The 25,285-nt window shown below is 43.5% G+C and overlaps 1 protein-coding gene across 3 annotated transcripts in view; it reads right to left on the bottom strand.

Moving 5' to 3' along the window:
* The window catches only part of col4a6 (collagen, type IV, alpha 6), a 66,350-nt gene that overhangs the window by 32,510 nt on the left and 8,555 nt on the right, over positions 1-25,285 (bottom strand). The gene's annotated exons all lie outside the window — the stretch shown is intronic.

The raw sequence follows: 25,285 nt of genomic DNA, 5'->3' as shown, positions 1-25,285 counted from the left end.
CTCCTTTGATAACAAGCTGACCGTGAAGTTGACCTCCTTTTGTCAACACTTACTCATTGATTGAAGTGTAATAACAAAAAATGTAATATACGTTCAAGTTTTCCTGGCTTCACACACATGACTTTGCATCTTCTAAACTTGGTGTGAACTGCAGATTAACCTCTTGGGCTGAGGGTGGCATTCCTGAGATAGCTGGCAAACATCAGACAGCGCTTTCAGACTTGATAGGAGACTTAAAGAAGGCTTTTATAAGCCGACGTATGAGTGACATAAGCTCATATAGACCACATGCTGGGAGGCGAGACCACATGAGGAGACTAGATCGACGACAAAATCTAAATGGGACCCTCTTTTGGGGTCGGCAATGAAAGCTACATGCTTGTACCACTGAGCGGAGGTTTGGGGTCAATGTGGGGTCAGGGGGCACATTTCAGCACGATTAGGGGATGAAAGGGTGAGGGGGGGCCACTGGAAGGGATTCTGATGAAGGTTATGAGAAAATGAAAAGTGATGAAGTGGAGGGGTGTTTTGGTTCTTTATAACAAGCAGGGTCAAACACCCCCACGATCGAGACCCCCACAATTGATCATGAGCTGGCCTGGACAAGCTAACCTCATTAAAACGGGGCCTGGGAAAGACGGCAAATATTTTAGTGCTGTCAAGGGATTAAATTAATCAATCAATTAATTATTTTTTTAATCTCACCTAAAAATTGCAAGAAGAGTTCTCACTTGGAGGTATTTTCATTTAAATTCACTACATAATTTACCTTTTGTTGTGAGCGCCAGGAGAGAATATTCCTTTGTTCTTTTGTCAATCTCCAAATAATTAGAAAAGAAAAATAAAATAAAACATCAGTTCCATATAGTTAACACATCAACAAACAGTAAGTACAAGCATTGAACCATGCTGAGTGTGTTGCGTTTGATGTGGTAGACTAAATAAACCTGAGCTGCTATGGCAGTAGACAAACTACTTACAAAGAGGTCATATCACTCTACCTTTATCAATGGTGCTGTTGAGGTGTTGTGGAGATTAGCATTTACCATGTCATCAACTCTCACATGCGCTTCCATTTTCACATCTCCTTTCCGCTTACTCACCGCTCCTCACCTTGCCCTCCCAATTTCAATGACCCAACTCAAGCACAAGCCCAATGCATGAAAACAGATTTTATAAAAAGGCAACTGGTATACTAAAACAGTAGAGTTAGAGATTAAAATATATATATATGCATAAATACATATATACTACTGTAAATATGCTATTATTTAATTGCAATAAATACATATGACACCCCTAGAAATATTTACATTTTAGCTCCAATATGACTGGGGTTTTTATTCAATTTCAATGAAATTTTTCAATATTTCACTAATTCAGGGAGGGGCGGCACGGCGGTCGAGTGGTTAGCGCGCAGACCTCACAGCTAGGAGACCACGGTTCAATTCCACCCCTGTGTGGAGTTTGCATGTTCTCCCCGTGCATGCGTGGGTTTTCTCCGGGTACTCCGGTTTCCTCCCACATTCCAAAAGCATGCTAGGTTAATTGGTGACTCCAAATTGTCCATAGGTATGAATGTGAGTGTGAATGGTTGTTTGTCTATATGTGCCCTGTGATTGGCTGGCGACCAGTCCAGGGTCTACCCCGCCTCTCTCGCCTGAAGACAGCTGGGATAGGCTCCAGCACCCGCGACCCTCGTGAGGAAAAAGTGGTAGAAAATGAATGAATGAATGAATAATTCAGAGAGCAAACAAATACAAATTTAAGCTGTGCTACATCCTATTGTGAGGCATTTGTGGTGCCCCCTATGGGTCAGGCTATCCAGGCTATGTGAGCACATCCATGTAAATCAGGTTTTTCCAACGACTCATTGAACAAATGGTCAATGACTATGGGCGTTAATCTTTGGGGTTCACTAAATGTGGTATAAATGTGGTATATTTGTCAGAAAAGTAAGACAGGAAATACAGTAGACGTGCCTGCTCTGACAAATCTTCAGCCTTTTGTGTGCAGCTGTTCAGGAGTAGAAGAGACAAAAGGATATGAAGAAGAAGAACAAGGTGGGTACGTATGTTTTTCACCACCTCGGGGCATCAGCATCAGTTACACGCCCAAAGATTACTGTGGTGATGGAGGGGAGAGGATAAAGTTTGGCACAGAGAATAAGGAGAGAAAGAAAAGGAGGGGAAAGGTCAGCGGTGTAGGTCTCTGATCTCCTGGACTCCTCTAATCACCATGACAGAAGGAGGCCGAGAGGGCGAGCATGGGAACGGACGCAGGACACAATGTTACTGAATTAAAGCTGCAACTTTTTTTTTCTTTGATGTGTTATCATTTTATTCCCATGGACAGTCTTAACCAGATGTGTCTGTTTCATATTCAGTCATTGTTGTGGGACGTAAGCCGGCCTCGGGGGTGTGCACGGGACACTGATCCGTCCACACCCAGACAAACAGATGCTGAGCTCTGCAGCGCCCTCAGGGTGAGAAAGAAGTGCCTGAGTGCCGAATAGATGCACGTGTGTCCCCACAGGTAATGAAAACTATATTAAAGTACCATTTGTAAATATTGATTTTAGATAATTATTCATTTTGGCTGATTTTAGCCTGACTTGGGGTATATATGTACAGTATTATATATACAGGATACTGCATATACAGTTTGCAGTAATACACCAACATCATATGGAACAATATGAACAACTAAGTGACAATTTTTTTTTTTTCTCAATTGAATTCTGTTGAAAATAAAAAGGCTGCTGTTAATACAAATACAACATTAGTGATAAATGTCATAAAAAAACAACTAAAACAGACATTCATTTTCTACGGCTTATCCTCACGTGGATCGCAAGGGGTGCTGGAGCCTATCCCAGCTGTCTTCGGGTACACCCTGGACTGGTGGCCAGCCAATCACAGGGCACATATAGACAAACAACCATTCACACTCACATTCATACCTATGGACAATTAACCTAGCATGTCTTTGGAATGTGAAAGTAAACCGAAGTACCCGGACAAAACTCATGCATGCACTAGGAGAACATGCAAACATGGCCGAAGGTGGAATTGAACTCGGGTCACCTAGCTGTGAGGCCTGAGTGCTAACCATTCCGTGCAGCCTGGTTTGCTATTATGTTTTGTAATTTCACCCCGAGATGCAGAGGCAGTTAAGTGCAGGTAAAAAGTCTTTAATTTGGGAAAAACAGTGGATGTTTTGACAAAAAAACGCAAAGTCCAAAGAAAAGCAAAAGCGTTGGAAGGTATAAACTCATTCTAAAAAACAAACTTCCTACAAACACAATGACCTGGCAACCAACTCAAACTGCAAGCTGAACTAAATTGCATCGACAAAAGATAGCTTGCTGCCTATGGTGCAAAAAACAGGAAACAGAAGATACAAAATAAAAGCATTATACAGGAAATTACAGCCACAAACCAAACACAGAAGTCCCATGAAAATGCATTTTGGAAAAGAAAACTACGGTACATTATAAAGTGAATTTTTCATTTATCCTGCCAGTGATAAAACAGGAGAAAATAATATCCTGTATGGAATCCACACTTTCCCCGTCTTCAACGTCACCCAGTCAGTGTTAGCTCTGCTGTCCAAACAAGTATGTACATCATCTCCCCTGCCTGGACTTGTCCCATCATTCCTATAAGCTCTGCAGATGTTATCTAGAACGAGTCTACCCAAAACATAACGCAGGCAGACATGGACCTATACGATGCAGACCAGGTAGCATGATGGGACAGGAGTGTTTTTAGATAAAGCTGATGGAATTCCTCAGTGTGGAGTGTGTGGCTAACTCAAAAAAGTGCATATGTTGAGATTGGGATGGAGAAGGAATGCATACATCATATGTGATGAGGCCGGAAGATGCAGGAAGAAGATGCAAAAGGATGCTTTTGATTGACAGGTGATGCGAAACTACTCAGCTAAATGAATAGCAATGTAATAAACCCAAGAAAGGGGCCTGCCTCTCATCTCCCCTATCTAGCACGTCTTCCATACTTCTCCTCCCTTCCTCTTCCAATGTCCTCTTCCTCCCCACGTCTCCGGCAGGAGACAAACCAGCTGTGTTTGGCCGTCCGGCATCATTCCTCGTCGACTGTTTATTCCATACGCCAGCACACATGCATTAGAGTTCCAGAAATTAGGCCACCCAAATCGCCAACTGCTGTTTCATTTTGTTCCCTCCGTGCACTCATCAACTCAACCTACTAAGTGCTATGCATCAAGAATTACCTTAGCACATGATATTCATGCCGCTGCTTTTTTTTTCCTTTCTCTTGGGGATTCCACAGCCATGACGAAACAAGGCTATTAGACGGGATTAGGCTCACTTTTCTCCACTCCACCTAGTAGTCCTTCAAGAGGATAATTAAAGAGAAGAGGCGGAATTTTGCCAATTTGGCCATGTTTTCTGAGCCCCAAGTGAAGCCAGGCGAGAATGGGCACGCAGCTGTAAACACTAGCATGCTTCCACAAATAGCACCAGGTCATGTAATGTATCCTCCTAATGAGATGATACTGCACGGATGATGTAGTTCATTTAATGTGGACAACTTATAGTAGTACAGATATATACTGTATTTGTATTTTTTCCATGTATTGGAACTATGTTGTCACTTAGTAACTTATTTCATTACATTTTTAATTAACGAATGCGCCTCTCTGCTATGCCGACAGACACAGAGTCTGCCGCACTTTTAGAACTTTATTCTGACCTGAAAACAGCAATATCTCCAACTTACAAACACATCTCTTGTCCCTTCGCCATCGAAACAACACTTCCTCATTGTCCGCAAGATGCATTCACAGACACCCCCAACATCACAATAACATCTTTATTACATATGTGTGGTCTAAATAAACAGAAATAGAAATAAAAACAATAAGTGAATATTTTGAATAAGTGAATAATAAGTGAATAATATAGCTCTTAAGGCGGAAGTACAATTTTCTGCATTTAAGTATGCTCGGAAATCCCAGAAAATACTTGATTTATTGTAAATGTTCAGTTAGTTAGATACAATATATTATAATATTGTCCTGTCCTGCCTCTTTTTTTCAATAAAATACTGTAAAAATGGGCTTATTTCAGACTAGTTGCAAATAGTAGTTGCAAATTGTTTAATAACTAGGGTCCTGCGGGCCACCTTTGGCCCCCACCTTGATATGAAAGTTTAATGTTCGTGCGGCCCGCGCAAGTTTGATATGGATGCTGTATGGTATCATGTACCCAGAAAAAATTATTACGTTTGATTAATGTTCATGTTAAAGGATAAATAACTGTTAATAGTTATCCTCCCTATCCGTGTGGAAGTGGTAAGTTTTTGGCTATTTAAGTTTAAACAAAATAACTTGAAGGCTACCGTTTAGGTCGCTAGCTCTCTAGTTTGCGAGTTAGCATGTGTCTCAAGACCCTGCAGTTGCGCAATATGTTGTAAATAAAAAAAGTATAAATGTGACTATAGTCGTGTTTTGTCATGTCTACAGGGCTCTAATAATGCTTTGTTCATTTTAATCTGAAAAAATAATTTGTCTACCCACCAACTATATGTGGTTTCTTAAGTTTTTATTATTTGCTGTTTTATTATTATTATTATTATATTTATTTATTACTGATTGATTAATTTTCTTTATTCTTGATTTGTTTATTTATTTTTCATCTTATTTTGTGTAGAAAAATAAAAATTAAGATATTTGAGAACAGTGAAATGTTTTATCAGAGCTTTTATTGTAGAAAATCAGAACCAAAGCACTGAAAAAGTTTGTATATTTTTCTGTTTTTAATAAATGTGTTTTTTTTTTTTTTTTGAAAACCTGATGCGGCCCAGCCTTGCCCAGACCGTAGCTCCAGTGGCCCCCAAGTGAATTGAGTTTGAGACCCCTGCGCTAATGCATTCACACAAAGTCCCAAAGCATAAGCATCTGTGTTTGTCTCTTTTACAGGAACCCTGCTTGGAACCAATGTGTACCATTAAATAAAAAAGTGTAAATGTTGCTACTATCCACGGATTAGTGGCCGTGCAAGTAAACACGCCACCTCCGCTACAGCGTCCAGCCTTCGCAAGCGGCTGTTTATTATACTGATAAATCACGGCGCTCTTACAAGTGTTGACAAAACAAACTTTAAATCTGAGCGCAAATGTTTGGATAGCGTTCAACTCAACAGCCAGTGCTAATGTCGACTTCGGTGATATAATATTACATCAGCGGGTGACAATGGAGTCGTGAAGACAATAAGACGTACGGCCCAAAAGCTAACATTTGCATTAAGGAGCCTCCATTAGCATAGCATAATGTTGACATTATTTCCGGGAGTCTAAGCAGAGTTGGAATTTGAGAAGCTTTTTCCCATAAAGGGCTTACTCGCCTGATTTTTTTTTTTTATAGCTGCTGGCTTTACCTTTGATATTTTCTACCGGAGCTCAAACACCTCGCCTCACATAAAGAAAGGCGACGGAGGCAAGAAAAAACTCCCCCTAGTGTGGATGTCTTGAACGCAACCCGAGCAGACCATGCCTGTTGGATACCTGATAAACCTGATAATCCTGACCTTGATAAAAAAAAAAAAAAACTAAGTGATGCAAAGCTGCTGTCATGAATATGATGATGCAGGTGGGATAAAAAGAGGCCATAATTGTCCTTGATGACAATGACAAAAAAGATTCGGTTTCACCTTCAGCTCCAATTTGTTCCCTGGAGGAGGGTGTGCATGTTTGGCGAGACAAGGATGGGTGTACATCACACCGTAATCACGGTTCAGTACGTACCTTAGGGTTAAAGTATTCATCACACCAAAACCACCAACACCTTTTTCACAGTAAAAGTAACATTGAAAGGCATTCTTCCTGAGTTACATGTGTGCTGGAATTTTGAAAGTGCCAATGGAATACTTTATGTATTGTTGTGCCCGTTTTAGTTGAATTCCTTGTTGTTTGTTAAATATTTTTTCAAATTATGCCCGCTTGTGGCTGCACGTTGGACGAGTGGTTAGCGTGCAGGCTCACTACTAGGAGATGCGACTTCAATTCCACCCTCGGCCATCTCAGTGTGGAGTTTTCATGTTCTCTCCGTGCATGCGTGGGTTTTCTCCGGGTACTCCGGTTTCCTCCCACATTCCAAAAACATGCTAGGTTAATTGGCCACTCCAAATTGTCCATAGACAATGAGTGTGAATGGTTGTTTGTCTATATGTGCCCTATACGTGATTGGCTGGCCACCAGTGTACCCCGCCTCCCACCCGAAGACAGCTGGGATAGGCTCCAGCACCCCCTGCGACCCTCGTGAGGATAAGCAGTAGAAAATGAATGAATGCCCGCTGTTTGCTCACATAAAAGAAATCAGCAATATTGGCCCTGTATTTATTTTCCTTTACTATTATTTTGTACTACTGGATTTCTTTGTAGTATTTATTGGTACATGACAAGAGCATTAAATTACTGTAGAGGTTCTGTTGGAATCAAAATGACTGGGGACCACCGGCTTAGATGACCTCACAGCATCTAACTACACTGCCAAACGCCGCCTTGCCGCGTGCGTCCCACTGACCTCCGCTGTGGCCAAGCCTTTTCTATTTTTACCAACGGAAGTTTTCCAAGAAGACAAGCGACTTCACCTATTTTTTTTGCAAAAGTACACACACACTCATATTTACTGTGATGCATCCTAATGGTTTGTGCATGTGTACGTATGTGTGCGAGTGTGTGTGGGTGTGTGTGTGTGTGTGCGTGATGCCTCCCCATGCGCGCATACTGTCGAATTCCACACCCGCGGGTGGAAAGTAAACACACAGCTCTGGCACTGAGGCCACAGTCTGGAGATACATGTTTGTCATCAGAGCCGCATTCTTACTTTGGCCACAGGGGGCGACAAAGAGGAGCCAATGACTAGCCTAAACATGGCTTGTGATGATTAGATTACAAGTAGATTAATTAATGCACGTCTGTACAGGTAGAGACATATTTTATTTTTGCTCACTGGGATGTCCTTATAAGGTGTAGACGTGCTAAAAGCTGATCCCGAGTGACTTCTTCTGGTCTCCTGCAGGCTGCTGCGTTTCAAGGCTGTGCTTGATAACTTCAAATGTCCATAAATGGTCAAAGTTGCCCCCACCCTCTCCATTCAAACACCAAAAATGACTCAGCACCTTCTAGGACCTTGAGAGAGACCATGAGATTGCTCCGAATGGGAGCATTTTCAACGAGTACAAGGAGCTTGTTTAAGTACACAGACAGCTGCTTGGACGGAATGCAACCATGAGGGCTGTTTAATGATTCTTTCAGGGCATACATCGGGCGGCCCGCGGGCCAACTCAGGCCAGACAATGACATCAGATCGGCCTGCCAATTCAGTACAAAACATTTTTGGAGTTGATTTCTAAAACGAATATAGCACTCCTACCATATAAATGATCTTTGACAGCAATAAGTCCTTAAAAACAGCAGTGGACCTTGTCATATAAAGATGTTTTACTCGTGATTTAGCAGTAGGCCCTACTTAAGTATACTTAAGTATAAATACTTTTTTTCTCTCAGTCAGAGACCAGCAACAATTCCATAACCGTTTAGTCACAATAATTGTGGCCTCCTGAGCATTTAAAGGTAATGAGAGGCATTTATTTGATTGGCTAAAATTACACTCAACTGTGTTAAAACCCTCTCCCTCTTTGCGCCGGTGGGAGGGACGGAGGTGTGGGTGCGCGGCGCTGCGCTGCGCTGCACTGCGCTGCGCTGCGTCGGACTGGGCTGTTCACGAAAATTGCAAAGTGCACTGGCCACGTCCCGTTGCTGCAGCTTGCCTGGTCGAAATCAAGATTAGAGCCCACAGCTCTCTCAATCACGAAAATGTTGTATTTTTTTCATTAGTTTTTCATAGTCCAGATATTATGAACATGTGTAATTCATATAGATAGATAGATAGAAAGACTCCCTTTATTGTCATTGCACAAAAACACAGTCGTGAAATTGCCAATGAAATGTCGTTGCCTGGCTCCCATATAATAACAGACACAAAAGAAGATAAGTAATAATAAATAATAATAATAATAGTAATGTGGAGAATAAATAGATAGAATAGACACCAAATGTGAACAACATAATGTAAAGTGCAGCGTGAACAGTAAATTGCCCAAATAATTTAAATAAATAATAATAATGTAAGTAAAGGTAGAGGGGCTTATTTGGCATTCAGCAGTCTGATGGCCAGGGGAAAGTAGCTGTCTCTGAACCTGGTCGTCCTACAGCGGATGCTGCAGAGCCTAAGTATTACACACTTTCTTCATTTCTTGTGTACACACACAAATGATTGTTTGATGTTGTGAACATACGTGTCTCAATGATGCGGGCATATTTAGTATTGTCACATTTTGACAGAATGTAAGCAGCTTACACACGTTTTATCCCAGGTGCCCACGCACATAGGGCCAAGATTGGAACATAGCAGCTTTGCATAGCAACATATTGCGCCAGGCAGCTGTGGTTGCGTTATCAGTCCCTGAATGTTGAAACTTTACCACACAGATCATCGTGAACATGTTATTAGATGACAGCCGTGATACAGGCCAAGTAAATACAATTTTCCAAACAATTCTGCTGGCCACATAAAATAACATTGCAGACCACATTTGGCCTACGGGCCTTGAATTTGGCACCTGTGTTATTGAAAGTCTTTATGTAGTAGTTCCTGTCATATACAGTAGGTCTTCTAGTCCAGCTCCCCTCGTCCTTTTCTGTCTGGAATGAGTTGAACAGCCCTGTGCTACATTAATGTGTAGTGAGGCAAAGAGAAGAGTTAAAAAAAAAACAATGTGATAAAGGTGAAGGGTGTTTTTCCACCCTGTCACTCCCTACCCTCCCAAACAGTCGTGCAAGTCTGAACGCTTAACTGATGCATAGGTCTTCAGGTTGTAGCGACGTACCCCGCTAAATCTCGGAGCTGATGACTGCTGAAATTAAACATTATATTATTCCGTATTAAAGTATGGTGATAAAAGTGCTTCCCGTTAAAAGTTGACTTCTTCATCTAGCACGAGTTGTAGGTTAAAACAAGTGATGCATACTTCAGCATGCTACAACAAAGCAGCAGTCAGCCTAGCAGCCCGGCATGGAAGCTGCGTGGGGAAACATCCCTGCTCCCTGCAGGCAAGACTCGCTTGGCATACTTTGGATGATGAAAAAAAACAAAACATCAATGTGGATGGCGTAGACGTTGGCGCTCCTTCAGTAATGTTCCCAATAATAGGATGAGACTGGCAGTTGGGGGGCTGATTTTTTTTTTCTTTCAAGGTTGGAAGGTCTGGCATGTTGCAGCAAGATTGGACAATATCTTCTTATATAGGTGGATCAAGGTAGTGCACGCTTGCACGCAACGTGAGCGGGGAGGAATGCTGAAGAGTTCTCAGCATCTCCCTGCTTGACTCGTCTTGATGAAAGGTTTCATTTAGGAAAGCTGGACAGACGTGAACTTATAGCTGAGGGAAGACGCCCCCGCAACAATCGCTTGCATTTATTTGTCTGCATCCTGTCGCGTTGGCCTTTTACACGCACAGTGTTCACACGGCACTCCCCTCGTCGTGTTGCGATGGTATCTATGGGCCTTGCAATGCCGACAGCGTCCAAGTGAGGCCTTTAAGTACCCCGTCGTCTAACTGTGAGGCTGTATATCGCTCTAAACATGCCAACGCATTGCCGTTTCCATGTGAGAGGCGCAGGTATGCGCTGCATGTATAGGACAACTTAGAGGTCCAGGACATAACATAAAATCCATGTGGGACATTTCCAAGAGCTTTATACATGTAGTTTATTCATGAACTCTCAGGAGTCTTTGACTTATAGACGCGGAAAATGCAGGGAGAGAATAAAAGTTGGCATAGCATGGCTGGCCTGGCTTTGAAGGTAAATAATTACCGTATTTTCCGGACTATAAGTTTTCATAGGTTGGCTGTTCCTGAGACTTATACTCCAGAGCGACTTATAAATGAAAAAAACTGTTTATTTACACTGGACACCATTTCTGTTTATTTTTTGTGTAGCTGAATAACCATTGTGTTAGTATATCTTACACCTATTCAGCCTGTTCTCTATTTTTTAATTGTTAGAACTTGCCTTCCAAGATGATGTAATGTCTGTTTTGGTCAAGTAGTTTGTAAATAAATTAAAAGCAAAAAATGCGACTTATACTACAGTGCGACTTATGTATGTTTTTTTCTACCTAATTATGCATTTTTGGCCTTGTGCAACTTATAGTCCAGAAAATACGGTATACTATATACTATTTGACTACATTTGTTATCCTGCCATTGTCATGTTGCAATGTCTTTTTTGTAGATTTTATTTGTTTTATTGTATTTTATGGGCGGTATACAATTTAAAAGTCACCATTTCAAGAAATGCAGCAAATGTTAGACAGTACAAATTAACAATTCAAATACCTAGATTATGAAAAATAGTCAATAAAAAACTTTTTTTCCTGCTTCGTAAAAATATTTATTCATTAGCTTTTCAAAAGTAAACATTTTTAGTGAAAGTGTACTCCTGTAGAAAGAAACTTATTAAACATATTAAAGTTGATTGGGGTCAAGTGGTTAGCGCGCAGACCTCACAGCTAGGAGACCCGGGTTCAATTCCACCCTCGGCCATCTCAGTGTGGAGTTTGCATGTTCTCCCCGTGCATGCGTGGGTTTTTCTCCGGGTACTCCGGTTTCCTCCCACATTCCAAAAACATGCTGGAATGTGGGTGTGAATGGTTGTTTGTCTATATGTGCCCTGTGATTGGCTGGCCACCAGTCCAGGGTGTACTCCGCCTCTCGCCCAAAGACAGCTGGGATAGGCTCCCAGCATCCCTGCGACCCTCGTAAGGATACATAGTAGAAAATGAATAAATGAATTGTATTTTATGGGGTACAATTTGGTGTGTTTACATTTCTTTTGTCTTTCTTGACAGGAAATAAATGTACCTTTTTTTCTATTTTGTGACTATTTTTGCACAAAAGCATCTCATGAACCACATTGGTATGAGATGTTCCAGGTGTTTGCTCAGGGGCGAATAGGGGAGGTGGGGGGGCACAAGAAGACAAATTTGATAGTGATGGATGAAGCAGGAAGTGAGTGACAGCTCCCAACCAGGTGTGTGTGCGCCGAACACTGTGGTTAAAATGACTGATCGAAACGCTTCAACGCCTATTTATTTTGTAAGAGCTCCACTAAAAATAAAAGAAATTGCAGCATTCAGGGGTTGGATCTGACCTCCAAAGTCATGGCCCTTTGCATACATTGTGTGCATTAAAGATGTTGAAACCTAACCAACGTTGGTCAATGTATGCTCACCTAACCTCTTCGCTTCGGTGGCAAAGCAAATGAATGTAAACTCATTAAAATTAGATGTGAATGTGGGCAAAAAATTACCCCATAGGCCAGGGGTGGGCAAACTACGGCCACCAGCCCACCAAGCGTTTGAATCATGCCTGCCAGTTTCTTCCAAAGTATTTAATATAAGCTTTAACATGCAAGCCTCGACATGACGTGCAAGTCGTCAGAGTCAATCTGACAACCTTTTTATGATTGAAGCAGCTTTTCACATGCAGTGATCCAGACAACTACCTCACTCATGGTGCCAAACAATTACAAGTCAACAAAGATGTGACGCACAAACTTAACCTACCCACTTCTTTGTTCATAGCTCATATTGTATATCACACATGCTTTATTCAGGTATATTAACAGTGTCTCATTCAGTAAAAAAAATAAGCGTCAAATAGATTACATGTATAAAATATATAGTCTGGTGCCCTGGCCAGTGTTTTTAACTCAATTCTTCATCCAAGCAAGATATTCATTCATTCATTCATTCATTCATTTTCTACCGCTTATCCTCACAAGGGTCGGGGGTGCTGGAGCCTATCCCAGCTGTCTTCAGGCGAGAGGTGGGGTACACCCTGGACTGGTGGCCAGCCAATCACAGGACACATATAGACAAACAACCATTCACACTCACATTCATACCTATGGACAATTTGGAGTCACCAATTAACCTAGCATGTTTTTGGAATGTGGGAGGAAACCAGAGTACCCGGAGAAAACCCACGCATGGCTAAGGGTGGAATTGAACTCAGGTCTCCTAGCTGTGAGGCCTGCGTGCTAAGCACTCATACGCCGTGCAGCCCCAAGCAAGATATTTTGTCCTCAAAGTCTAGACATCAAGACAAGAGACGGGCACAGCTGTACCTCACCACTGTGCCAGTGTGTGTGTGTGTGTGTGTGTGTGCGCGCGTCAATCATCAGGTGAGCATCTACAACCCAACACAGCTGCTGACTTTTGTTTGCTCCTCTCCATCTGGCCTCGAAAGACCTTTAAGAGTTGACATAGCGTCAAAACATAAACGGAATATTACAGATTCCATGCTCTTGTGATTTGCTGTGAGCATTGAACAAGCTCAAGCTCCTGCAGGCCAAAAGATGAAGCCAGTCAGCGAGCAGGTTATATCCTGTCTCCACGCAGGTGCACCTTGTTTTTAACCTATAAACCTTCCAAACCTTCCAACAGTGCTTTATTAAAGCAGGAATGTCACATATTCCCTTCGTCTTTTCATTTTTCACTGTCTATGTGTTTATTTGACCTCAGAGTAGCGCGCCATTGCATTTCAATGTGGTCACACATGACTGTACGTCTGCACCGGCAAGTGCAAGTTGCAGTTAGCGTGTGAGCGCTGTGACACCTGTGCACTTTTAACCTGCAGTGTGCTGTCATTAAGCTCCATCAAGTCAATATGCTGCGTGCAGACGCTCAGCACGCACACTGCAGCATCTTCATGTTGGGAAATATATCAGTACCACACAAAAGCAAGTCTTTTCACTCATGACAGTATCTTTATACTATAGAAAGAAATCTTTTGTCAATAAATAAACAGTATAACTAGACTAAAGAAAATATACTTTAGAGTAGTCAATGTACAACTCGTATAGCAGTCATTGTCTAACTAGCTGGCAAAATAAGTGAGTAGCTAGCGGCGTAGCGTCACGGCCTTGAGTGCTGCCAACCGGGGAGTGACAGTTTCCTAAGGTGAAACATGACTTGCTACAAGGGTAGCTAAGTGTGTCTTTCTTAGAATCAAGCGCGGTGGTGATCGCGTCACGGCCTTGGGCGTACGAGTGCTGCCGGAACTGAGGTGTTGCTGTTCATTGAAACAGCATTGGAATATGACTTCCAACTCAAATGAGTATCAGGAGGTGGTAGCTGAGGCTGCATGAGTGCTGCCATTACATAGGGAGATACGGTTCATTGAGGGAAAGCATGAATTCCACAATATGCTGTGAGATTGTGAAACCGAAACGGTTTTTCCACCATGATAACAAGTCCAAACACATGTCCAAGATGAACTGAGAAAGCTGAAGGTGAAGGTGATGGAGTCACCAAATATTGGATGTCTCCTCCAAACCTGGACCCAACTGAGCACCTCAAGTGGAAGTAATAGCGGACTGTAGAGGGGCTCAAGGTGTCAAACATCCACCAGCTCAACCAGTGATGTCATCATTGTCTAACTAGCTGGCAAAATAAGTGAGTAGCTAGTGGCGTAGCGTCACGGCCTTGGGCGCACGAGTGCTGCCAACTTCGGAGTGACAGTTTCCTAAGGTGAAACATGACTGTGAAGTGTGTCTTTCTTAGAATCAAGCGTGGTGGTGATCGCGTCACGGCCTTGGGCGTACGAGTGCTGCCGGAACTGAGGTGTAGCTGTTCATTGAAACAGCATTGGAATATGACTTCCAACTCAAGTGAGTATCAGGAGGTGGTAGATGAGGCTGCATGAGTGCTGCCATTAAATAGGGAGATACGGTTCATTGAGGGAAAGCATGAATTCCACAATATGCTGTGAGATTGTGAAACTGAAACTGTTTTTCCACCATGATAACAAGTCCAAACACAAGATGAACTGAGAAAGCTGAAGGCGAAGGTGATGGAGTCACCAAATATTAGATGTCTCCTCCAAACCTGGACCCAACTGAGCACCTCAAGTAGAAGTAATAGCGGACTGTAGAGGGGCTCAAGGTGTCAAACATCCACCAGCTCAACCAGTGATGTCATCATGGAGGAGTAGAAGAGGATTCCAGTAAAAACCTTAAGGCAATGTTAGTTAACAATGGTGCTCATACCTAATATTCACACCAAGAACATAGCGCTTGTCCTCACTAGGGTCACGGTAAGCTGGAGCCACAGGTGAGACACACCCTGGCCTGGTCACCAGCCAATCACAGAGCAGATATCAACAAACAACCCTTGACATTCACGTTGACACCTATGAACAACGTAGAGTATCCAATTAGCCAAACAATGCATATTTTGGGATTGTCGGCGCATGCACAGTGAGACATGGCCAAATAGGGATTTGAACCCTCCATCTCCTGACTGTGGGACCAACATGTTATTGACTAGGCTCATAATAAAGTCTGTGAGTTGACTTATTTTCAGTAGATCATAAATCTGACTACACTGACTACTACTAAAGTGCATCCAAGTATTGTCTCCTGTGAGATGCTGTATTTTCTAAACCAGCCTCCGCTTCCACAGAGGACATGGACCAGACAGGTCATGTGAGATCAAGTGAAAGGATCTTGTACCAGATCACAGAAAATCAACTGCAGCCAAATGTGTTCCCAAACATCAGAACTTCCTCAGAAGCTCATACAACATTGCCACTGCCACGCTGCCATGAAGATCCACACAGTGTGGAATATCTTTCGACATGGATGTATTGGAGACGGGATTTGACAGCAGAACTTGCCATCACTTTCACAGTGTGCTGTCTGAGCGAGGGACAGGAATAAAAGACATTTACGGGGGGGGGATGAGCGGGACAAAAGGGGGTGCAGAAAGAAGCGGGCGGGGGAGATTTGGGGCGTCGGGGGTGTTGATCGGGATCGTCTCGGTAATTTACGGCTTTTCATAGTGATGCAAAAAGGTCAATAAATTGAGTTGATGTGAGGCTCCTTACTCGCTTGCGCATGAATGCTTCATATATGCTGCTGCATGCCATGTGTGTGTGTGTGTGTGTGTGTGTGTGTGCAAGAGTCCATGACCTTCACGGATAAAGACTCTGGCAGATATACAACTGCTATTTTCTTTCCACCAACAATAACGGCGCCATGAATTAATTCTATACATACTGTCTCTTTGTTTGCTTGTTTATTTCTTCTTCAGTGACTCAAGCTGGTATGGAGTGAGGGGCACCCTTCAAATTGATGCCAGGCGAGGTCTTCCCCGAGATAGTCAGTTCATTAAGTACACATTGAAGACTCCAAATGGTGTGCAAAGCCACAAAAGCCATTTCCAATATTTTAGGTGACACAAAAGCATCACAATATTACAAACACACCATGTCATGTTTGGATACACATTTAACTTTGTACACACACACACACACACGTTATTACAATGTGGTGTCTAAAAGGCAGTCTTGTCATATACGACCCCCCCCCCCCATCCCACACTGTGTGACTACAGGCTTTTACAATGTTAATGCTGCAGTGGCGGTAAAAAACATCACAATCCTCATCTACTCCACTGCAGTGCAACCTGTTGCAGAGGTTTACTGGAGCAGAGGCCACACACACACACACACACACACACACACACACACATGCAGGCCCTTTGAGGTTTAAACAGAGCAGTCCCCAGACACCACTTTGCTCCATGTGAAGGGCTTAAGGGGCCCCTGGGAGAGCAGTTAAAATCTGGTGACTTTGTAGGTCAGAGGCCTGCAGAATGACCATGCTGCTGTATTTTCTAGTACGTCTCCTTAAAGTGAATTAGACTCATGTTTTTTTGCTCTTCCCGTTTTAATGTAAACGGGATCTGGGATCGTGTTGCACACCAAAACTGGCATGGTCCCAGAGAGCTTTAGAGTTAGCTTTAGAGTTAGGGCTCAAGCCTTTAGCATTAACCCCACAGGTAGGGTTACAGTAGTGTATTAGCTCGACATCAAGGTTGCGTGAATGGTGGCTTTGTGAACGCCATGGAGGCTCGGGCATTGTGAGGGCAGAGGATTGAGGAGCCCCTCCATCTCCACGGCCCCGCCCCCTGTACAACAAAGCAGGATACCTGTGACCTAGTAAGTGTCATGTTTCTTTATATCTAACCATGAGAAGATCCCACCAAAAAATGCCTCAAAAAATATAGCTAGTTTTTATGTGCAGCTGATGGGAGCGAGGGGGGAGGAGTCACGGAGACCACCTGGGAAGAAAGCGGAACGCTGCCAGATTCTGTCGTTTATCATTTTTGATTTAGCAGTTTTTATGTGCGAGCTCAGCACTTTTTGTCTTGTCAAAGCATGTTTCATCGCCTCTACCTGTGAAAAGACAAACACACACACACACCAAGGCCAGTCGCTCTGAAATCCCTCGTTTCATCACTTTCATGTAGGAATAAACCCTAACTTAACTGTAAAGCTTCAACTTAATACCAACCTAAACCCTGAACCCTAACCATGTGGACAAAAGTATTGGGACATACCAAACAGTGATTCTGTCTTTTGCACTGTAGTAGAAGTTTTTCCACACCAAGCATCCCAAGCAAAATTGGAAGCATGGAATTGTTGTGATCGTTGCCTGATGCCTGATGATACAATCCATGTATGATGACATCATAAAAACCCATGAAAACTTCAAATAATCTTGTTAAAAATGTGTCACGCTTGAAAATTATTAGAAATGTCAAATCTAATCCAACGGGCTGCACAGCGTTTGAGTGGTTAGCAAACATGTCACACAGCTAGGGGACCTGAGTTCAATTCCACCCTCGACCATCTCTGTGTGGAGTTTCCATGTTCTCCCCATGCATGTCTCCGAGTACTCCGGTTTCCTCCCACATTCCAAAAACATGCTAGGTTAATTGGCGACTCCAAATTGTCCATAGGTATGAATGTGAGTGTGAATGGTTGTTTGTCTATATGTGCCCTGTGATTGGCTGGCCACCAGTCCGGGGTGTACCCCGCCTCTCACCCAAAGACAGCTGGGATAGGCTCCAGTACCCCCACAACCCTCGTGAGGATAAGCTGTAGAAAATGAATGAATGAATGAAAATCTTATCCAATTTTTATAAAAAAAATGTAGACAGAGGTCTAGTTGCCTTTTACCTGTTGTGTGCAGTCTGGGCCAGCAAGGCCTTCTTTGCTGGCCCTATCAGAAGCACTGACACGTCTAGCATGTGTTCTAGAAAATTGCAATAATATCCAATAATAATGTTTTTTTTAGTTATTTTCCCTCAGTAGTGTGTCACACAGTGCAAAATGTAAGTTCTTGCAATTTTTCAACTTGTGTTGAACTTTTGCTCAAGAGTTTATGCACACTTATACAGTCAAAGTAGCACTATAGCTTGGTAATGCTTTAGTTTATTTCAAACATAGTTAAGAAAGATACATCCCATGTTTGGACAATTCAACATAGAGCAGGAAGAAGTAAAGTGTATTTATTCCTACCCCTGCTCGGCCCACTTTGCATAAGATTAAACAAGAGAACGAACAAAAATAGCGGAGGAGATGTGCAGCTTCTGTTTTTGCCCATCTTTGCAGGGCCTGTATGAACGTGCGGCTGTGGGTGCACGTTTGCGAAGGCCTCCGCTGAGTGAGGAGCATCGACAACTAAAGCCTCACGTTGACGCCAGCGCATGTCAACGCAGGGCCGGCAGCTAGAGAATGTATGGAAATTCCTGTCAGGGCCGCTCATTATGTATGGGGGGGCTTAACGGAGCCTTATCATCACAAATCTTTCAGGAATGAAAGGGAGAGCGCTGGGAAGATGAGGAAAAGATGGAATGTTGCCTGTGTAAGTGACAGTGGATTTTTTTTTTAACTGTTGTTTTTATAAGGCAGAACGCCACCTGCGTCTTTCCAAACACACTGTAATATGTCTATACAGCTGCAGGAACTCCTCCTAAGGGAGGGAGAAACTGGGAGGGGGGGTCGGCATGGACTTTGGATAGGAGGAATGGCAACTTTATTCAGAGTTACTGCAGGTAAACTTTTGGTTTGTTTTTCTTCTGGTCCCATATTTTGCTATGATTGGACCTCCATATACTATGTCTCGATACTTGGATTTAGTGTAGCTGCACCACTGGATGATACATTCATCAAAATGTTGTCTCAGTGTGTGAACCAGGTCAGAGTGGATGTCACTCCAAATAATGAACGTCTCTTTTTGCAACTTACTAGAAAGTCTTCCTGCCCCCTAAAGGCTTCCACTTAGAAATGAATGATTTTGTTGCAGTTAAAAGTCATTAAAAATGATGTATGATCCCGGTAGCTTCCAAGTATTCCAACAATGATGGGAGGCCCTATTTTGACGATGGCCACGGCAACACTTTGCTGTAATTCGCCTCGCTGAGTTTTAAAATAGCCGAGACGAAGCGACGGCGGGGTGTCGGATTCAGTGTGACTCATCTTCACCGAGGGAAGGTGTGCGGCTGCATGTAGCAAATATTAATTACGCCTATAATTTTGGAAAACAGTGACACAAATGGGGGCGGCACGGCGGTCTAGTGGTTAGTGTGCAGACCTCACAGCTAGGAGACCAGGGTCCAATTCCCCCCCGTGGGTACTCTGATTTCCTCCCACATTCCAAAAACATGCTAGGTTAATTGGCGACTCCAAATTGTCCATAGGTATGAATGTGAGTGTGAATGGTTGTTTGTCTATATGTGCCCTGTGATTGGCTGGCCACCAGTCCAGGGTGTACCTCGCCTCTCGCCGGAAGACAGCTGGGATAGGCTCCAGCACCCCCCGCGACCCTCGTGAGGAAAAGCGGTAGAAAATGAATGAATGAATGAGTGACACAAATTGATTCGTTTGTGTCGAGTCAAAGTGGGACAAGACAAAACAAAAATAGGACCGGGGTCAGATGTCAGCTGCTTCCTCCTTGCTGGTGTAAACAAGAAGAATAAAAGACACCAGAAGGAGGGGAAGATCTCCTATTCTCCTATTCAACTTGCTACCATGGAATTTAAAAAATAATTGTATATTCTAACCCTATGCCCTTGTACTTTACTTCCCTAAGGAATTAATAAAATCCTTCACCGTCTACCCTCCACTAAGGAATTCCATTGGCAGTGTTTGCCTGCGCTTACAAGCGACTGTAAAAAGCTTACTGTGTTTACCTCTGAAGAGAAGGGTCACAATTAATGAAGCATCTTTTGTTGACAGTAAAAAAAAAAAAGCAATCAGCGGACAATCGCTGTCTTAGCTTACCTCTAAACCTCAATACCTTGAACTAAGCAGCCATACTCTTCGTCTTTTTCATTTGTCTCCTCATCCCCTACCGTCACTCCACTTCAGTCACCATTCTACACATGCTTTCCTTTTGCTGGAAACAAAAATCAGCAATTTGTGTGTTGAAAAAAAGAAACAGTTTACATTATAACATCTCCCAGGCATGAGCAATGTGACTTCCATCCATCCTCGGGGGGGGGCCTCCGACTGGCTGCAATGCAATGCTTTATTTGTATGCGCCTGTTTACAAAGCCAGCCGTCACTGTAAGACCGGCTTGCATTCCTCAGGTAAACTTACAGTATATACAAAGCACTTTGCACACATCTCCCACTTGGGTTTGTGCAACCTTTGACCCTCTCCACCATGTGACTACCATCTCCAAAACTACCAGGAACAGACTGGACCACCAAGTGGCCAATTAGAGGAGACGAGTGGTGCATGTCTGTGTTTACACTCAAGTCGACGTGCACGCTTGTCTTACTTTTATAGCCCCTGAGGTGAGGACACACTCGCTAAAAAGAGAGAGAGAGGGACGTCTTGTTTTTGGAGACCGAATTGTGCAATGACAGTATTTTGTCAAAAGAAAAGCAGGACTTAGGGCATCTTTACACAGCTGGCAAGCGTCATGGATTTACTCTCTCTCTCTCTCACACACACACACACACACACACCATAGGAGACGTGCCCCAACAAGCCCACCTTGACTGCCTCTTTAGCACAGGAAACCACCACCAGGGATGAGGGGGTGGGCATGAAGAGCCCCCATTTTGAATCAGTTTGCACTGAGACAACGAGGGCCGAAGAAGCGGTAAAGATCAAGATAATATTGTCATAGGGGCCCATGGTGTGGATACGCACCACTTACATCCACGATCAGAGGACCACAAGATGGGTCCTGCTGGGTGGAAGCTGCTTTTAGTGGTCGGCCATATTGATACTACACTGGAAAGACAGGAAGTGTAACATCAGTGTGAAACACCTTCATGTTAGGAATATTATTATTGTTTAGGGACTTAAGGGTTAACAAAACTATAACATATATGCAGTGTTCAATTCCCTTTATTCTGAAAATGTATGGTGTTTATGGAAAAGTATCAAAAATAGTATCAAGTATATAAAATATGAGGTTACTATGGGAGTCAAAGCTACCAGATGAGTTCCAAATCCAAGTGTATATGTTCTATATGTTTTTATTCTATATTCTATTCTATACATTTTTTAAATAATCATATCATACAAATTCATTCATTCATTCATTTTCTACCGCTTTTCCTCACAAGGGTCGCAGGGGTGCTGGAGCCTATCCCAGCTGTCTTTGGGCGAGAGGTGGGGTACACCCTGAACTGGTGGCCAGCCAATCACAGGGCACATATAGACAAACAACCATTCACACTCACATTCATACCTATGGACAATTTGGAGTCGCCAATTAACCTAGCATGTTTTTGGAATGTGGGAGGAAACCGGAGTACCCGGAGAAAACCCACGCATGCACGGGGAGAACATACAAACTCCACACAGAGATGGCCGAGGGTGGAATTGAACCCTGGTCTCCTAGCTGTGAGGTCTGCGCGCTAACCACTCGACCGCCATCATACAAATATCTCATCTAAAATATTATATAGTTGTTTAGAGGTTAAAGTATAATCTAATAAACGATGTGCAATAATCCCTCGGTTATCACAGTTACAGGTTCCAGGTTCGACTGTGATAAGTGAATTTCCATGAAGTAAGGTTCCTTCGCTATATTGGAATGTTAGAGCGTAGAAAATCTGTTTATGACCATCTATATACATTTTTTGCATTATTATATAGACATCAAATAACACCCCTTTGCACTCATATTACTCAATACAGTAGGCATAATAACAGAAAATAAGATATTCATTCCATTCCATTCTCGTCGCGGGGGCAGCAGTCCCAGTAGGGAAGCCCAGACTTCCCTCCTCCAGCTCCACATAATCCCTCCAGCGTGTCTTAGGTCTGTACACGGGCCTTCTCCTGACTGGGCATGCCGGAACACCTCACCAGGGAGGCGTCCAGAATACCCGAGCTACCTCAACTGGCTCCACGCGATGTGAAGCAGGAGCAGCTCTACTCTGAGCCCCTCCCGGATGACTGAGCCCCTCAACCCTATCTCTTAGGGTGAGTCCAGCTACCCTATGGACGAAACTGATTTCAGCCGTTTGTATCCGCGATTTTGTTCTTTCGGTCACGACCCACAGCTCATAAGTGAGGGTGGGAACATAGATCGACCGGTAAATTGAGAGCTTTCCCTTCCGGTTCAATATTCGTTCCCGAAAAGCGACCACACTACTACGCTGCGCCAATCCGCCTATCAAACTCATGCTCCCTCATTTCATTCCCGCACTCCAGAACCATGGCCTTCTGATGCTTCACACTTCCCAGTAAACCGTCCCAGAAGGTCACAGCCCGAAGAGGCCATCGGGACCACATCGCCCCCAAACCGGACTCCCTCAATGCATTGGCTGTGCCTAGAAATTCCCTCCATGAAAATTATGAATTATGAATTATGAGGCCAACGTTCACCGGAAACAGGCTCGCTCGACTCGCAATCCCAATCAAGCTCCTGCTTCGGTTGTACAAAGACCAAATAGCACGTAGCAGCGGCCCACCAATCACATACTCCCGGACCACACCACAAAGTACCCTCACAGAAGCGGTGGTACAGTCTTCCGCGACCGAAACAAAAACCGCATTGAACCTCTTGTAGCCCAGGTTCGACCAACGGTTATACCCTTATCTCCAGCACCCCGGAATAGACTTTCCCAGAGGAGCATGAGCCCCTTTAGTTGGAACACACCCTCGGGGGACCACAAATCCAAAGGTACTGTTCCCGACTTCCCGATGTTGAAGAGACTTGTCAGCCAAGACAGTCCCTCAACATCCTGAGCCTTGAGGATAAGAATAAGACATCTTAGACATAAATAACAACCATGGAACAGTGTAGAACGTTACCATCATGCTGCTGTTTGTGGTTAAGGAAAGACTCACGTTGACCAATGCCTTTTAATCAAAAACTTTATTCCTACTTTTATTCTACTCCTTCTTTCCTCTTTGATGCGTCTGAGAAGAGAAACCGCTTGTCTGTGTGTAAAAAAAAAAAAAAACAACAACCAAGAGAAAAACTCCCGGCACTCCTCTCTGCTGCTTGACCTTTCACCTTTACCGCCAAAGGGGAATGGAATGCTCACTGACAGGCGGCCAAACAGAGTAAATGTGCAACCATGGTCCAGTTTAAACTCAACTCATACGTCCCAATCAGTCAAAGTGCCAAAGGTGAACATTAACTCTGGAAGCTTTCTTTTGCTAAACCTTATAGGAATGACCTTGTTCATCTTGGGAAGGTCACATTGATGTAATTTGCTCATGGAAATTATGTATACATTTACTTTTGGTCATCGTGCTCTTCACATGGGATTCTGTGGTTTTATCACATGATGGCTGACGGTTTTGCACCAGTGTTAACACCCTATTAAACAGGTCTAAAATCGCCTTGGGACATTAGCTGGGGGCAAGTAGGTAAAGGTCAGTCCATGACCTTCTCTAGAGGTCATAGGACAGTGTTGACCTCGCCCAGGTGTTTGATTTAAGCCCCTTATGGCCCCATCTCAAGCATCCGTTGCCTCCATTTCACCTTTTCCTTGATTCACTGCCACCATCAAGTCTGGACAAGATGCTGCTTAAAAAAATATATCTTTTTTTTTTTTCAGAATTGCCCTCCAAATAAGACCCTACCGCAAAGCCAGGAACTCTCGCTTTCTAATCCAGGCGGCCACAAGCTGTCATTTTCAAAAGACAACACAGGTGAGATGAATTACTGCAGCTCTTGCAGCCAAAAGGTGAATGCATGGTCACATCCTGTGTTGACCTCATCGACCCAAATTTGACCTGTTATCTATCTTAGGGCCCATAAAGCAGCCTGGGGGTCATTGCAGCTCGTTTTCTGCAGCTCATTGTAAAATGAACAATCAAACAAGAAAATGGTTGAAATAGGGAAATTAAAGAGCAAAAGTAACATCGACATCATCGATAGTTGACATCATCGAAACCGAAATGAACCACATTTACTTACTTATGTGTGACAATAAAGGACTTTTCAACCTATGACAGTTTGTTGCTGTGGTGAGACAGTAGTTATGTTGCTGTTGTGGTTTCAAGCTTAGTGATAATGATGAAGTTAGCAATGCTAATGCTAAGGACCATTCATTCATTCATTTTCTACCGCTTTTCCTCACGAGGGTCGCGGGGGGTGCTGGAGCCTATCCCAGCTGTCTACACCCTGGACTGGTCGCCAGCCAATCACAGGGCACATATAGACAAACAACCATTCACACTCACATTCATACCTATGGACAATTTGGAGTCGCTAAGGACCACTATGGGTCTCAAATGTCAACCATGTATGTCGGCATTGACTTAAGTGGGCACTCAGAAGAACTCGGTGGGCCAGGACTTGATTGGTCGACATCAATAGGGCTGACCTAAAGTGGTTCCACTGTAATACGTTTTGTCACCTACTGTATGTGTAACGCCTGGCATGTCTACATAGGTTGGCTTTAGACTTTCCATAATCCCTCCAATTCTTCATTTTACCGCTCTGACTAAAACAGTTCGAACCCCCCCACGCCAAGAAGAGATAAAACCGAGGTTACAAGTTTACCTTTATGGCAATGCACAGAAACGTCAAACTCGTGAAGGTTCCGAGAAGGTTCTGCCATTTACTTGTGACGCTACCTGCTGGAGCTGCGTCCCTTTTGACCTCCAGCTGCCGTTCCGACGTGACCATGTGGCTTTTCCCACTGACCCCCGCCGCTTAGTTCCCACGGGGAAGGATTTATGGCTAATGTAGCATTTTAAATACACAAGGGAGGATTCAGCTGTCCAAGGGTTCAAAAAGTTTTGGAGGGAAGCTAAAGAAGAGGAGACAGGTGTGTGACCCCGACTGCTTGGAGGGTGGGGGTAGGAGGTGGTCGAGTAAAAGGGGGTCGGAGGGG

Source organism: Doryrhamphus excisus, chromosome 3, assembly GCF_030265055.1.
Source record: "Doryrhamphus excisus isolate RoL2022-K1 chromosome 3, RoL_Dexc_1.0, whole genome shotgun sequence".
In the NCBI taxonomy this organism is placed as follows: Eukaryota; Metazoa; Chordata; class Actinopteri; order Syngnathiformes; family Syngnathidae; genus Doryrhamphus; species Doryrhamphus excisus.
This window is presented reverse-complemented; position numbering and strand designations above follow the sequence as displayed.